The 14,748-nt window shown below is 36.8% G+C and overlaps 2 protein-coding genes across 4 annotated transcripts in view; one reads left to right on the plus strand and one right to left on the minus strand.

Annotated features, from left to right (window-relative positions):
• The window catches only part of LOC136029562 (E3 ubiquitin-protein ligase HECTD1-like), a 484,457-nt gene that overhangs the window by 300,942 nt on the left and 168,767 nt on the right, over window positions 1–14,748 (minus strand). The window lies entirely within an intron of this gene.
• The window catches only part of LOC136029563 (uncharacterized), a 384,714-nt gene that overhangs the window by 86,170 nt on the left and 283,796 nt on the right, over window positions 1–14,748 (plus strand). The window lies entirely within an intron of this gene.

Raw genomic sequence — 14,748 nt, forward strand, 5'->3', positions numbered from 1 at the left:
CAAGGGCAGGTCATAGCACTAAAATGATTTAATTTTAGTATGTAACATGTAAATTTGATTTCAAACAGATTGTTGTGGGGGTTGTATGGGTAAAATTATAGCAAACCATACAACAGGCTTTCGTAAAAAGTGAATATACCACTCGATGCCGTTTTTTATGCTCTTTGCGAATATAATAATCGCTTCTACCACAAGTTCAGATTTGAGCACCTTTTTAGCTCTTAAATATGGCAAATTTTCAAAAAATTATGACAGTTTCTTATAACTGGCTTACCAATAAAGCAAACATACCACTTCATGCCTTTTTTTTATGTTCTTTACGGATATAATAATCACGTTTACCACAAATTCGAATTGTAAGTACTTTTTAAGCTCTTAAAAATGACGAATTTTCAATTGAAGTATGAGTTATCCTTCATTTTCGACAAAATGATACTACATTTTCTCAGCGCCAATTTTGACAAAATAATACTACATTTTTTCAGTGCTAAAATTATTTACAATAAGGCTAGGTTAGGTTAAAAAGTGCTTAAATCTGAATTTGCGGTAGAAGCGATTATTATGTTCGTAAATTTATTTTGTTCGTATTTTGTTCGTCTCGCGATTATTTTGTTCGTAAAGAGCATAAAAAAGGCATCGAGTGGTACATTCACTATATACAAAAGGTATTTATATAGTTTGCTATAAATTTACCTTGCTGCGGGACGCGGTGCCTTATTGTATAAGCCCCATGCCCATGCATTAGGGAACGCCCGGGCTTTGGAGCACCATTGCTGGAAAAATTTAGTGAGTGGCAGGGTTTGTGAGTGGCAAAAATTTTGTGAGTGGCAGGGTAGTATAGCTTTAAAATATACTGTTAGTAAGAGTAAACCTATGCACACAAACACAAAAGTCAATGTCAATTCTTACAAACACATACTACCAGGCTGTTCCAACTGAACGATTATCTCAAAATAGTTGTGTGAAGTTGTTTGTAGAAGGAACATGTTGATATGACTGTAACTGACTATAGCAAGATTGGGTGCTACTGGAATAAGGTGAGGACAGTGGCATCCCAAGAGGGGGGGGGGTGCTACACCCCACCCACCCCAAGAAGGTCTGTTGGTAATAAATCTGCTAACGTTTGATAAATTCACCGGAACTTGATGATTTTTTGAGAATCTACGAGATTATTTCTCAAGGAATCTACGGGAATTTCGCTTAGGTAAAGCCTCGACCAATTCCGGTAAAACTTTGAAAAATTGCGGTAAAATCTCAAAAAATTCCAGTAAAATTCTGAAGCTGCTTCCCCCCCCCCCCCAATCAGGAAGGTGTCAGGACGCCCTTGGGTGGGGATGCTGCTAAATACTACTGGATAAGTAGCAGAGTGTAAGGCACATCAAAGTGAAGTATTCTGTACTATTGCATTATCAAGATATGCAAGTTTTCCATAAAATTACTATTCAGCTACGCAGGCTATAAAGTTTTCATTGGGTTTACAGGGGCATCTCAGAGTTCTTGTAATAGGCCGACTTTTAATTTCCTTGTTTAACCTGGCTCCTTGTAGTTAAAGTTACTGAAAAATACCGTAAAAAATGCGAAAACGCCGAAAAAGCGTCGCCGCCGAATTTTTATTCTGCGCGGCTTCTGGGACTAGAGTGTGTACATTGATTTTGATGTTAGTGCCCACGCATTGGACTTTCCGGGTATAACCGATTTTAATCGACTAGGAAAATCACAAACTGTTAGAGTTATTTTTCAAACAGAAGAATACCTGCATTTTTACATCACACACGGCATCAAATTCGGTTATAAAGCTTTCACTGGGTTTACAGGGGCATCTCAGAGTTCTTGTAATAAGCCGACTTTTAATTTTCCTGTTTAACCAGGCTCCTTGTAGTTAAGTTACTGAAAAATGCCTTAAAAATTGCGAAAATGCCGAAAAATCGGCGGCGTGCCGCCAATAGTGCTTCGGCGGTGCGCCGCCGAAGCACTAAAATTCTCTCCGCCGCCGCCGAATTTTTATTCGGCGCGGCTTCGGGGACTAGAGTATGGACATTAATTCGGCTAGGAAAATCGCAAACTGTTAGAGTTATTTTTCAAACAGAAGAATACCTGCATTTTTACATTACACATGGCATCAAATTCGGTTATGAGCTTTTCCGAGTGGAACGTGATCGTATTCAGCCTAGGCGTTGTTTTAAATGTCAAAGTTTTAACCATGTTCAAAATCAATGTAAATCTGATTGTTTCAAATGTGCCCGATGTAACGGTAATCACATTTCGACCAAAGACTCCCCATGTCAAGCGCCAGTTAAATGCGCCAGTTGTGGCTCGAATGATCATCCAGTTTACAGCTTTAGGTGTCCGATTTTAAAGAAGTTTTGTAAATGAAGGTATTACTTCGTGTTACGTTCTTTAACTCAAATGGTGTGTTAGGGAAATTACCTGTACTTCATAGTTTTTTGAATGAAAAATCATCGTTATTATGTCTTCAGGAACACCACACCTCCTTGATCATTCGTTGAATCTGCTTTCTAGTTTGTCTACTCAGCATGATATTTTTGCTTTTCCCGCTACACCGACTGGTGGGCGTCCCTCTGGTAGTTTAGCTACTATTTTACCCAAGTCTCTTAATGCAACTATTCTAGCAATTGATAGAAATTTTTTAGCTTGTAGTTTTTCAAACGTAGTTTTAATTAATTGTTATTTTCCGACTGATTACCATGATGATATTTCTTTTGATGCGTTTACTCAATGCTGTTTTAATCTTAGTCGTTTTGTCTTTAGTTTACAGTCAAATTTGCGTACTTATATTTTAGGTGATTTTAACTGTGATCCAAACATAGCAAATGAAAGGGGTACAATTTTATCATCTTGTCTTCCTAATTTTTCTGTCTTACCGAAGTCCCAGGATTTTACTTATATTCATTGGAGTGGTAGTACAACTAATATTGATCATGTTTTTTCTTCTAACCCAAGTGATCCTTTGCCTGTGGTTATTGTAATCGAAGATTTCCCCGTTAGTGACCACATGCCGCTTCAGTTCCTTTTACCCCCCTCTGGCTTCTCGTCCTTCCCCAGTTCGTTTTTCTGGTAGTAAGCTTCCTAAATTTTTTGATCGGGTTGATTGGAATCCAAATTTTAAACCGTTTTACCAAGAAAGAGTTGGGACTTTAATTGATAAAGTTTTTATTCCTGATAATTTGGATTCAATGGACAGTAATCCCTCTTTGACTATTAATTGTCAAGCTTGAGCCTCGTCAGAGTGTGAAGGCGTTTTTAATAAGACTTAAGATATTAAATGTGGCTCGACTTCGAGAAAAAAAGATTGCCGAAACTTTATATAAAGTAAGCACAAATACCGCACCTGAGTCGTTTATGTCAGTTTTTCGAAGGAATGATGAAATTCACCAACATAATACTCTGCATGTATCGCAACTAGTTACAGAAACGAGACGTCTCACGTCATCTGTTTTTTCAATTAGATTTACCGGACCGAAAATATGGAATTATTTGCCAAATACTTTGAAAAATAACAAACAAATACAACGTAGAAACAATAGGGAAAGTTTTTTCAAGACAATGGAAATTATTTATGTAGATATTTTGAAAAATGGATCACTTTGAAAAATGCTAATAGCCTACCAGAGTTCAAAAGTAAGATTAAAAGCTTCTTAATGGAAAACATTGAATTAGATCCTAATTTCTTTTACCGATAGTTCTCTATGTTTTGTTTTATTAATTTACGTTTGTTTTCTTTTCTTTTCCCTTCTTCTTCTTTTCTCTTCTTAGCCTACCTTATATTTCTATTCTTGATGATTGAATGAATACTGTCACCCGTTACGGGCAGTGCTCTCTTAGGGTGTAGTTAGTTTATAGTGTGAGATTTGTTTTTTTTTGTTAATAAACGAATTGAATTGAATAATTGTCTTTATTTTGAATTAATCTGTTGCTTAAAGTATGGTGCTGCGGCAGTTTTTCCTACTATTAGGATAAGATTGGGAGCGCAGAAACCTTTTTGGAGCCTCAATCCTTTTTTGGTAAATTCTAATAAGGCGGCTAAACAAGGGTATTAGGAATGGCGGGCGCTTGGTAAGCCTAGAATTTCGCATCCAGCTGTTTTGCTAATGAAAAAGGCCCAATTCCAAGCGGAGCTCCGTCGTCATAATAACTGGTCATAGAAGCTTCTTCAAACATTGATAACGACAAGGACAAGAATCTCCTTTGGAATGTTCTCCGAGGCAATAGGCGGACTAACATGCCTGATACTAATTCCACACCATCGCTAAAAGAGTGGGAAAATTATTTTTCTAAGTTGTCGACTTCGCACGATTCTAACAGTGTTGTGTTGCAATTAGATGAAAGGTTGAAAAATTTTTCAACTGATTACAGGATTTCTGAGGATATGTTACGTAGAGCAATCAAAACATTAAAGGCGCAGTCGGCTAAGGATCATGATGGCATATTTGCTAATCACCTTAAACTTGCCCCTTCTTCTTTTCTTATTACTCTACTGGCATTTGTCAACCTTTTACTTATTACTGGTATTGGCATAGTTACGCCTATTCCTAAGAGCGGGAAAAAAGACTTGTCATCTTGCAGTTCCTTGAGGCCAATTACTAGGGGTTCTATGATTGGGAAAGTGTTTGAGTTGTGTTTGAAGGATCTTCTTGAAATTCTTGGCGCTGGTTCTAATCAAGTTGGTTTCAAGAGAGGTTTGGGTTGTGACCACGCCTATGCTTCTTTCAGCAAAGTTATTGAAGAAGCGAGAATCTCTGTTCAACCGCTATACACCCTCTTGATTGATATCAAAGGGGCCTTTGATAACATTTCTCATGCATCTGCACTGCTCGCTTTAATCCATGCTGGATTGCCCCTAACTGTCATTCGAGTCCTTCGCTCTTGGTATTCTGGATTAAAGATCCGTATTTGTCCGAGTTCGTCTTCATCTCAGTCCAAATTAATTCAAGCGGGTAGAGGAATTAGACAAGGAGGAATTATTTCTCCTTATATATTCAATTTATGTTTAGCTACTGCTCTTAATTCTCTTTCTTGCTCTTTTGTTTCATTATCTCGAAATCTGTCTTACATTGCATATACTGATGACATTATCCTTCTAAGCCGGTCCAAGTCTAGTCTTGTTTCTAATTTTAATATTTTGATTAATTGTTTAAAAGGTTTGGGCCTTTCTATCAATTTTGAAAAATGTCAATTTTTTGTTGTAAATTGTTTAGAGGATAATGTCAGGGCGACTCTCGATTACGGCAATGGTGTTATTTTTCAGTCGTCGCCAGTAGTCGCTTATTTGGGATTACCTTATGCTGCTTCGAAAAGAGATTTTAAACCAGTCCTGGTTCAACATGTTCAGATGAAACTACGCAAGGCATTTGGTCTTTTAATTCGTTTTCGGCGTCTTTACCGTCGGGACGTCCTTGGTCGTATGTATAGCGCTGTTGCTCTGCCTCACGTATTGTTCCCGACCCTCCTCTTCCGTAATTTCAGACCTTCTGATCTTTTGCCCATTAAAGTTTCTTATTTTAAATTTTGTAAATTTTTACTTGGTTTCCCCCTTTCTTTTAGTAACACTGAGATTGTTTTAAAGCTTAAAGTGAAGGATCCTGTAGTCTGTATAAAGAAAAAATATAAAACATTTGAAGATAAGGCGAAAATTAACCTTTTAGGCCACAATTTATTTCCGTTTTTTAGTAACAGTTCTGGCTCTTGATGATTTATAGGCTAAACTATTTAGCAAGTGTTTTTGTATCTTTTTTTTCTTCTCTTTTTAAGTGTTTGATCAATATTTGATAGGTTTTGATTGTAAGTGTTATCATTTGTCTTTTCTTTATATTATATTGTAGCGTACTCCTCATTTTTTGAGGGAAATGAAGAAAATAAATAAATAAGTAAATAAATTCATGGTCAAATAGGCAGGAGGCATCCCGTTTCTTTTGGTTTGCGCGGCCCGCTACTTTTACCAAATTATTTATTTTTAGGTTTGATCAATATTTGATAGGTTTTGATTGTGTGTTATCATTTGTCTTTTCTTTATATTATATTGTAGCGTACTCCTCATTTTTTGAGGGAACTAAAAACAATAAATAAATAAATTCCTGGTCAAATAGGCAGGAGGCATCCCGTTTCTTTTGGTTTGCGCGGCCAGCTACTTTTACCAAATTATTTATTTTTAGCTTGAGGCTGTGAACCGAGATCCTTCTACTGGACCTGGTATAATGCCACCAGAATTTGAAAAGGAACTAACGCTAGGAAATGTAAGTTTAGTTTTCTATAAAGAGGCACTACTAGAAGAGGAGGCACTACTAGAAGAGGAGGCACTACTAGAAGAGGAGGCACTACTAGAAGAGGAGGCACTACTAGAAGAGGAGGCACTACTAGAAGAGGAGGAGTGTCAACTAGCGGCGGGACGATGGTGCTACTTTTCTGATTCCAAGCCTAATCTCGAGTGTATTTCGAAGTCTCGATTCCGATACTATTCCGAGGAGACTTTCTTTTCTTTCCTTTTTTACGGTATTAATACAAGACTTTTGGAAGTCACGTTCAGGGGTGTATCGCGGATTTTCTTTTGAGGGGGGGGGGTACATAATAGGTTGCTTTGAAAAACTTGCGAACAAAGATTTTCCAGGAACTCTATGCATGAAAACAGTGATTTTGAGGATATAGTTTGGTCTGATTTGGAATAGATAAATCTTCGTGTTTGATAAAAAAAAAATGTGCTAAAAAATGTTGGTAAGTAAAATTATTTTTTACTCCATAAATTTCTGTCTCATTCTTAGTCAATGTGCAAAAATAATGAAGTTTCGTATGTGGTCTGAAGTATATTTAATACATTTAATACAAAATATTTTAATTTTTCATAAATTTCATGTATGTTAGCCTACTTGGGCTTAATATTTTTATTTTTATAGTTTTTTCTACAGTTCTTACGTTTTTTGTACAATTCGTTCATTTTTGGTATTTAATGAAATAAAGCGTCATCAGGTCTCTTTCCAAAGTCTTGTGCGTCTCGCCCTAACACAAAATAATGTTAATTCCCTAATCTTATTATAAGGAAAATAGCTTTCATCTTATTAATATTTATATCTTAGATAGTGCAGTTGAATGGCTAAATGAAACTCATGTTAAATTCTTTGTTGAAGGCTGAACTTGTACCGTTACTATTCCACGAGGGGTGCCCACTTTTCACCACCTGCTTGACATATTGGAACCCCACGTGTACAGAACAGTTTTGCCGCTCTTGGTTCAGTTCCGCCATGCTTGGTGCACTTATGCTACTCTTGGCACACTTGGCACACTTGGCCCATTTCTACCACTCTTGCAACACTTGTTCCGCGCATGGTACGATTCCGCCATAAAATTATTTGCAATAATTATTTCGTTTCTCTACGCTTTATATTACCGGTTTTTTTGGGAAATTTAGGATCCTCATTACGCTAGATATCACTAGCTAAGCTTAGTTTTCGCACAAAAAAAAGTGTGTTAGTTTCCGGACAAAAAAGTGCAAAAAATTTATGGACATAAAAAAATATCATAAAAGTCCCTCGAAAATGGCGTCAAAAATAGTGGAGTTTTCGCCCGAAACGAATGAAACTATTTGTCTTTTTGTCTGAAACAGTGTGCTTCAGTTTCCAAAAAACTGACAAAAAAAAGAATAAAATCCCTATAAAAATCATGGTGACTGGAAAAACTATTAAAAATAAACTGAATCTTTAATGTATAATTATTTAATGTTTAATAAACTAATAACAGGAAGCATCAACAATTAAAGTTTACAAATACTATTTAGCGACAATTTTTTTCTCCCACCACGAAAATAAAAGATTTTTCAATTTTTCGTACAGGTTCTACCAATGGCACTCAATGCACATTGAATCAAAATCTCTACGCGAGAAAATATAGGATTACCCTTTAATTTGATGTGCAAAAGAAAACATTATTTTCAGCTCAGCAGTGGGTATATTTTCTTTTACATTTCTCCTGCATAACCTGTTCATCTAAATTAATCTTCAGAGAATCTAACGTGCTTTTACTAAATAAACATCTTTTGTTTTTTCTCCCACTAGATTAAACTTTATGTAAAAACCATGCCGACTAATTATGTTTTTGACAACAGTCTCATAAACAGGTTTGCTATCGAATAGATACTAGCAGTGGCGTTATTGAGATTCTTAGGATCTGTTTCAAAAATTGAGCTGGAACGAAAACGGTTAGAATCGTGAGATTTTGGGAGAAAATAATTGCGCTGCCTAGAGTTTGGCTTCTTACGTCAGCTTATTTTGAGAGAGAGATAATTTTTTAGCTAAAACTTGGATTTGACGGTCTCGATTTTAAGAACATCAGCCCTATTCCCTGTCTGCACTCCATCCTTCTAACCTGAGCAACTAAATTCTATATTACCGGTTTATATCTTAAGGGTGGTTCTTTCTGACTCAAACAAAGAAAAAAAAATATTGTATACAATCCCCAAATTCTTCATTCATCCATCCATAAAATCACTCATCAAGCATTTTCTTTTCATTAATGATATTTTTTTCTTCTAGTTATTTTATTCACTTTTCACATTTGTCTTTTTGTAGAATGGACGGGTGGGGAAAATTGGCCTAATTAGTTCTTCTACGTGCTGTAAAGACATTAGAAAGACATGGCAAGTAATGAATTCTGTTATCAGGCCATCTTCTCCGCCTCCTTCTGTCTCCTCAAGTGTTTTAATTGACTGCAAAAATGTAGAGGGTGAGCTAGAAGTTCAAGATGCGTTTACTTCCTAATTTGCTTATAGCGGCCAAACTACAGCCTCTCGTGTAAGTCCTTCTTCTTCTCTACCCGATTTTAGGTCTTACCGTGTACCGCTTTTTCCTAAATCAATGCCATTGGAACCTATTTCTGAAGCTGAAATAGCCAGAATTGTCAATGGTTTGAGGGGTTCTTCATCTTTTGGCCCTGGCCGTATTCTGACTAAGGTTGTCAAGTTCATTCTTCCTGTCAAAGTTTCTGTCCTCATGAGAACAGAAATGAAAATGGTGTTTTTCATGTGAAATGAAAATATTGAAATGAAAATGGTGTTTTCATGGTGTCTTCCCAAGTCCGTTAAAGCTTGCTCGTCTTATTGTTCTTTTTAAAGGTGGATCAAGGAATGATCGTGGAAATTATCTTCCCATATCTCTTTGATCAGTGTTTAATAAAAATTTTGAAAAGGCTATGGTTTCTCGACTTCTTGATTATCTTAATTCTAACACTTTTTTCACTATTTTCAGTTTGTTTTTTGGGCGAAGCACTCAACTGAGCATGCATCCGCAACTTTCTTGAATTATTTACTCGTAGCTCTTTGGTCCGATACCTGCTGCTCTTTTTCTCCATGTTCGAAATGGTCCACGTGCCTTTGCTCTTCATTTTCATTTTTGACACGGTGCCACTAAGTAGCCACTCCTAGTCTAAGTAGCTTAGTCTTCTTAATAAAAAAATTTAGACCTATTCTAGCACCCTGAACTTGTATAACCTCTAAAAGTTCATTCGTTTTGCTGATACTTTCATCTAGGATGCTTAATTCGTCAGCATAATCTACGTCCAGGAGAGTTTCTAAATATTGAAACTCATAACCACGGAAGTACATTTGAGGTGTTGTTACTCAACAACAAAATAAACTTTTCTTGGTGGTTTTCAGTTTGGTTTCTAATATTTGATGGGATAAGTCTTGTATAGTTACCTCATCGATGCCCTGCTCTTTACGCTAAAGTTTGACTCTTTCTCTCAACTCTTCTTTTTAAAACAGTAAAAAACTTTAGCGTAAAGAGCGGAGCATTGATGAGGAAGCAGCCCTTTTCATATACGAAGTAATTTCTGTTCGTTCTAAGTTTTAATGTCCCTCCTTACTTTCAGTTGAAAAAACTTGTTTTTTTATTTAATTTCTGAACATTTTGCATGTTTTGATTTTGGCTCTCCGCAGAGGAATAATTCAAACGAAATTTGCTTTTTTTTTTTTTTTTTTTTTTTTTTTTTTTTTTTTTTTTTTTTTTTTTTTTTTTTTTTTTGGCTAAATGGCTGTCTCATAATTTTGATCGAATGATTTTGAGAAAAAAGAGCGGGGGAGGAAGCCTAGTTGCCCTCCAATTTTTTGGTTAATTAAAATAGCAACTAGAACTTTTAATTTTTTACGAATCTTTTTATTAGTAAAAGATATACGTAACTTATAAATTAGCTTACGTAAAGAACTTTTTATTCTCATGTTTTTATTACACATATGAGAGGGTTCGCCCCCTCGTCAGTACCTCTCTCTTTACACTAAATCTTTTTTTTTTTCCAATTCATTAAGAATGACCCCTGAATCACAAAAGCCGCAGAATAAATAGTTGACATTCTTAAAAATACTTTAGCGTAAACAGCGAGGTATTAGGAGGAGGTGAGCCCCTCATATGGGTAATAATTTCTGTTCGTTTTAAGTTTTAATGCTGCTCCTTACTTCCAGCTGAAAAAAACTTTTTCATATTTATTTTTTCATTGTTTTTTAAATAATGCTAGTAAATCCTGCGCTCCTTTCATGGAAATTTTCTTCCCCTATGACAAATTTCTCGATGGAAAGTTCCCCCAGCATTTCCCCCTCTTCTCAACCCCTCCCCACAACCAAAAAATCCTCCTGGAAACGCCTGTACACTTCCCAATAACCATTACTATATGTAAGCACTGGTCAAAGTTTGTAACTTGTAGCCCCTCCCACGGGGACTGTGGAGGAGTAAGTCGTCCCCAAAGACATAGTTATAAGGTTTTTCGACTACGCTTAATAAAATGGCTATCTCAGAATTTTGATCCGTTGACTTTAGGAAAATAATTAGCGTGGGAGGGAGCCTAGGTGCCCTCCAATTTTTTTGGTCACTTAAAAAGGGCACTAGAACTTTTCATTTCCGTTAGAATGAGCCCTCTTGAAACATTCCAGGACAACTGGGTCGATACGATCACCCCTGGGGAAAGAAAATAAAAAAAATAAACACGCATCCGTGATCTGCTTTCTGGCAAAAAATATAAAAATCCACATTTTTGTAGATAGGAGCTTGAAACTTCTACAGTAGGGTTCTCTGATACGCTGAATCTGATGCTGTAATTTTCGTTAAGATTCTATGACTTTTAGGGGGTGTTTCCCCCTATTTTCTAAAATAACGCAAATTTTCTCAGGCTCGTAACTTTCGATGCGTAAGACTAAACTTGATGAAACTTGTATATTTAAAATCAGCATTAAACTGCGATTCTTTTGATGTAGCTATTGGTATCAAAATTCCATTTCTTAGAGTTTTGGTTTCTATTGAGCCGGGTCGCTCCTTACTTACAGTTCGTTACCACGAACTGTTTGATAAAATGGTGATTAACCGTGTTTGGATTGTATATCAGGTATTTTTAGAGGTTTTAGCCCGATCTAGTTTCTTATAAATTGTTTGTTGCTAGTTCCCATCTTATTTTTACCTTATATTAAATAAATAAAAACAAGTTTTTTTAACGGAAAGTAAGGAGCGACGTTAAAACTTAAAACGAACACAGATTACTTCGTATGTGAAAGGGGCTGCTTCCTCATCAACGCCCCGCTTTTTACGTTAAAGTTTGACTCTTTCTCTTTACTCTACTTTTTAAAACAGTAAAAGCCTGAAACTTGGTGGAAAAAATAAGCACAAGTCCTACATACATGATTGACATAGCCGGAACGGATCTGCTCTGTTTGGGGGAGTTGGGGGCAAGGGTTAATTTTGAAAAATTAGAAAAATAAGGTATTTTTAACTTACGAAGGAGTGATCATATCCTAATGAAATTCGAGTTTTGGAAGAATATTGTGTCTTAGAGCTCTTATTTTAAATCCTGACTGGATCCGGTGACATTGGGGGGGGGGGGTCTAAAATCTTGGAAAACGCTTAGAATGGATGGATCGGGATGGAACTTTGTTGGGAAAATAAGCACAAGTCTTAGATACATGATTGATATAGACGGAATGGATCCGCTCTCTTTGGGGGAGTTGGGGGGGGGGGTTAATTCTGAAAAATTGGAAAAATGAGGTATTTTTAACTTACGAAGGAGTAATCGGATCTTAATGAAATTTCCTATTTGGACGGAACTCGTAACGGGGATTTCTTATTTTAAATCCCGACTGGATCCAGTGTCATTGGGGGGGGGGGGGGGCAAAAATCTTGGATAACGCTTAAAGCGGAGAGATCAGGATGAAACTTGGTGGGAAGAACAAGCACAAGTCCAAGATACAAGACTGACATAACCAGACCAGATCCGCTCTCTTTGGTTGAGTTGGGGGAGGAGTAATTCGGAAAAACTAGAAAAATGAGGTATTTGTCACTTACGAACGGATAATCAGATCTTAATAAAATCCGATATTTAGAAGAATCTTGTGCTTTAGTACTCTTGTTTTAAGTCCCGATCAGATCCGGTGACATTTGGGGGAGTTGGAGGGGGAAACCAGATTTCTTGGAAAACGTGAAAATCGAGGTATCTTACGAATGAGTGATCGGATCTTCATGAATCTTGATATATAGAAGAATCTTATGTCTCAGATGCTCCATTTTCAATTCGAATCCGGGAACATAGAGGGTCAGAAATCTTGTCAAACAGAAATCTTGAAAAACACTTAGTGGAGAGATCGGGATGAAACTTGATGGGAAGAATAAGTACAAGTTATAGATACAAGTGATTGACATAATCGGAACAGATTCGTTCTCTTTGAGGGAGCTGGGGGGCTTTAATTTGGAAACATTAGAAAAATTGAGATAGTTTTAACTTAATAATAGGTGATCGGATCTTAATGAAATTTGATTTTTAGAAGGATATCGTATCTCAGAGCTCTTATGTTATATCCTGACCGGATCCAGTGACATTAGGGGGAGTTGGAGGGGAAAGTGTAAAATCTTGGAAAACGCTTAGAGTGGAGGGATCGGAATGTAACTTGGTGGGTAGAATAAGTAAATGTCGTAGATGTGTGATTGACGTATACGGAATCGATCAGCTCTCTTTGGGGGAATTAGGGGGGTTCAGTGCTTTGGCGAGTTCGGTGCTTCTGGACGTGCTAGGACGATGAAAATTGGTTTGTCAGGACATGCACAAATCGACTTGATAAAGTCGTGTTCCTCGATTCTACAACATAGGGGGCTGAAGAGAGGGGAAAAATTAGAAAAAAATGAGATATTTTTAACTTACGAATGGGTGATTGGATCTTAATGAATTTTTATATTTAGAAGGACCTCGTGTCTCAGCGCTCTTATTTTTAATCCCGACCGGCATTAAGCCTCTGATTTTCCTTTTAAATCAATCTATTGATTCTTAGAATTTTGCTAGAGCTCATACTATATGAGCTCTTGCTCTTCCAACTTCGTCGCAAGTGCCATATGAGCTCTTAGCTCTTGTTGAAATAGGATTGGGAAAGCTGACTCTTCATTGTCCTTCTGCGAGTCTAATGGAAACATGTAATCATCTTCTATTTGATTGCCTTGTCTATTGTAGAGCACGTAAAGTAATGGAATTTGAACTAAGTGAATTAAGAGACTTGACTTTTAGTTATAAAGCAAAATCATGGGGGGGGGGGTCAATATGACAAGGGTGCCAAGGAACAAAGCCTTAGGGAAAGCTGAATGTCGCAAAGGTGCCAATAATTGACGAAATTGACAAATTTATTAAGAAAAAGAGTGAAAAAAGAAACAAACCGAGAAAAGAGGGCACGGGAGAAATCTCGAGGGGTTAAGGGTCCCGCCACCTGGATCCACCAGTGTTCTAGTCCTTTATTATAAGTCGAAAGTGATTGGAGACCAACTTGCTAAGGGATTCACCGGAGATTATTTTCAACAAGGTGTATTTTGCACTGTTTTTGCGGGGGGGGGGTATTTGTCGGAGAGGAAAGACTGTGATAGATTCTTTGAAAGTGTGGGATATTCTTAGGAAGAGAGCTATATTCTACAGGGATGATTTTCCATTGGGAGGGAAGTTTTCGGGGGGAGGGGGGGTAGACTTTCAGCAGAAATTTTACACGGGGGAAATTTGGCTGAATTCAAATTAAAATTTGCTCATTCACCCCATGAGAAATAATCCATGAAGAACTATCTATTAGAATTATCTACGAGAAACTTCTCGATGGAGGGGAGGGATCTCGGAAAAGTTTTCAACATAGAAGTAATTTTTGGAATGAATTAATAAACGATCAGAAGATTATGAAGAATAAGCTAAAAAGAATTTTTCATCCGGAATAGTGAACAAAATGTTGTTGTTTTGTTGTTGTTTTTTTTGGGGGGGGGGGGCATTTTTAGCGATGACACACTTTTACGGGGTCAAATTCATGGGGAATTATTTTACGTGGGGGAACTTCCTTAGGGTAATTACCATGAATGAGGAGGTATTTATCTGGATATTATTCGAAAAAAAATCAGATGTTAAATTTCAAGAAAAACTATTTTTTTCAGCTGAAACTGAGGAGAAATTCCCTTTTACAGGAAGAAATGGACGATACAACCAGTGGTCCAGTAGATTTGAAGAGCATGTTTGCTGCTATCATTGCTGGAGCCACCATCGGATTCATCATTGTTTGGCTAATGAAATTTTAAAGTTTTGTTCTTCAATAATAAAATATGTTAATTTGAGTTTTAATGATCTTTACTTTCAGTTAAAAATTCGACTGATTTTTGACAAAGGGGGAAACGGCATCGAAATGTCAAGCACGGCAATATTCAGCAAATTAGAGAGCCCAGCTTTAGAAGTTTCAAACTTCAATTCTCTATCTAGACTGTA

The sequence above is a fragment of the Artemia franciscana genome, chromosome 7, assembly GCF_032884065.1.
Source record: "Artemia franciscana chromosome 7, ASM3288406v1, whole genome shotgun sequence".
In the NCBI taxonomy this organism is placed as follows: domain Eukaryota; kingdom Metazoa; phylum Arthropoda; class Branchiopoda; order Anostraca; family Artemiidae; genus Artemia; species Artemia franciscana.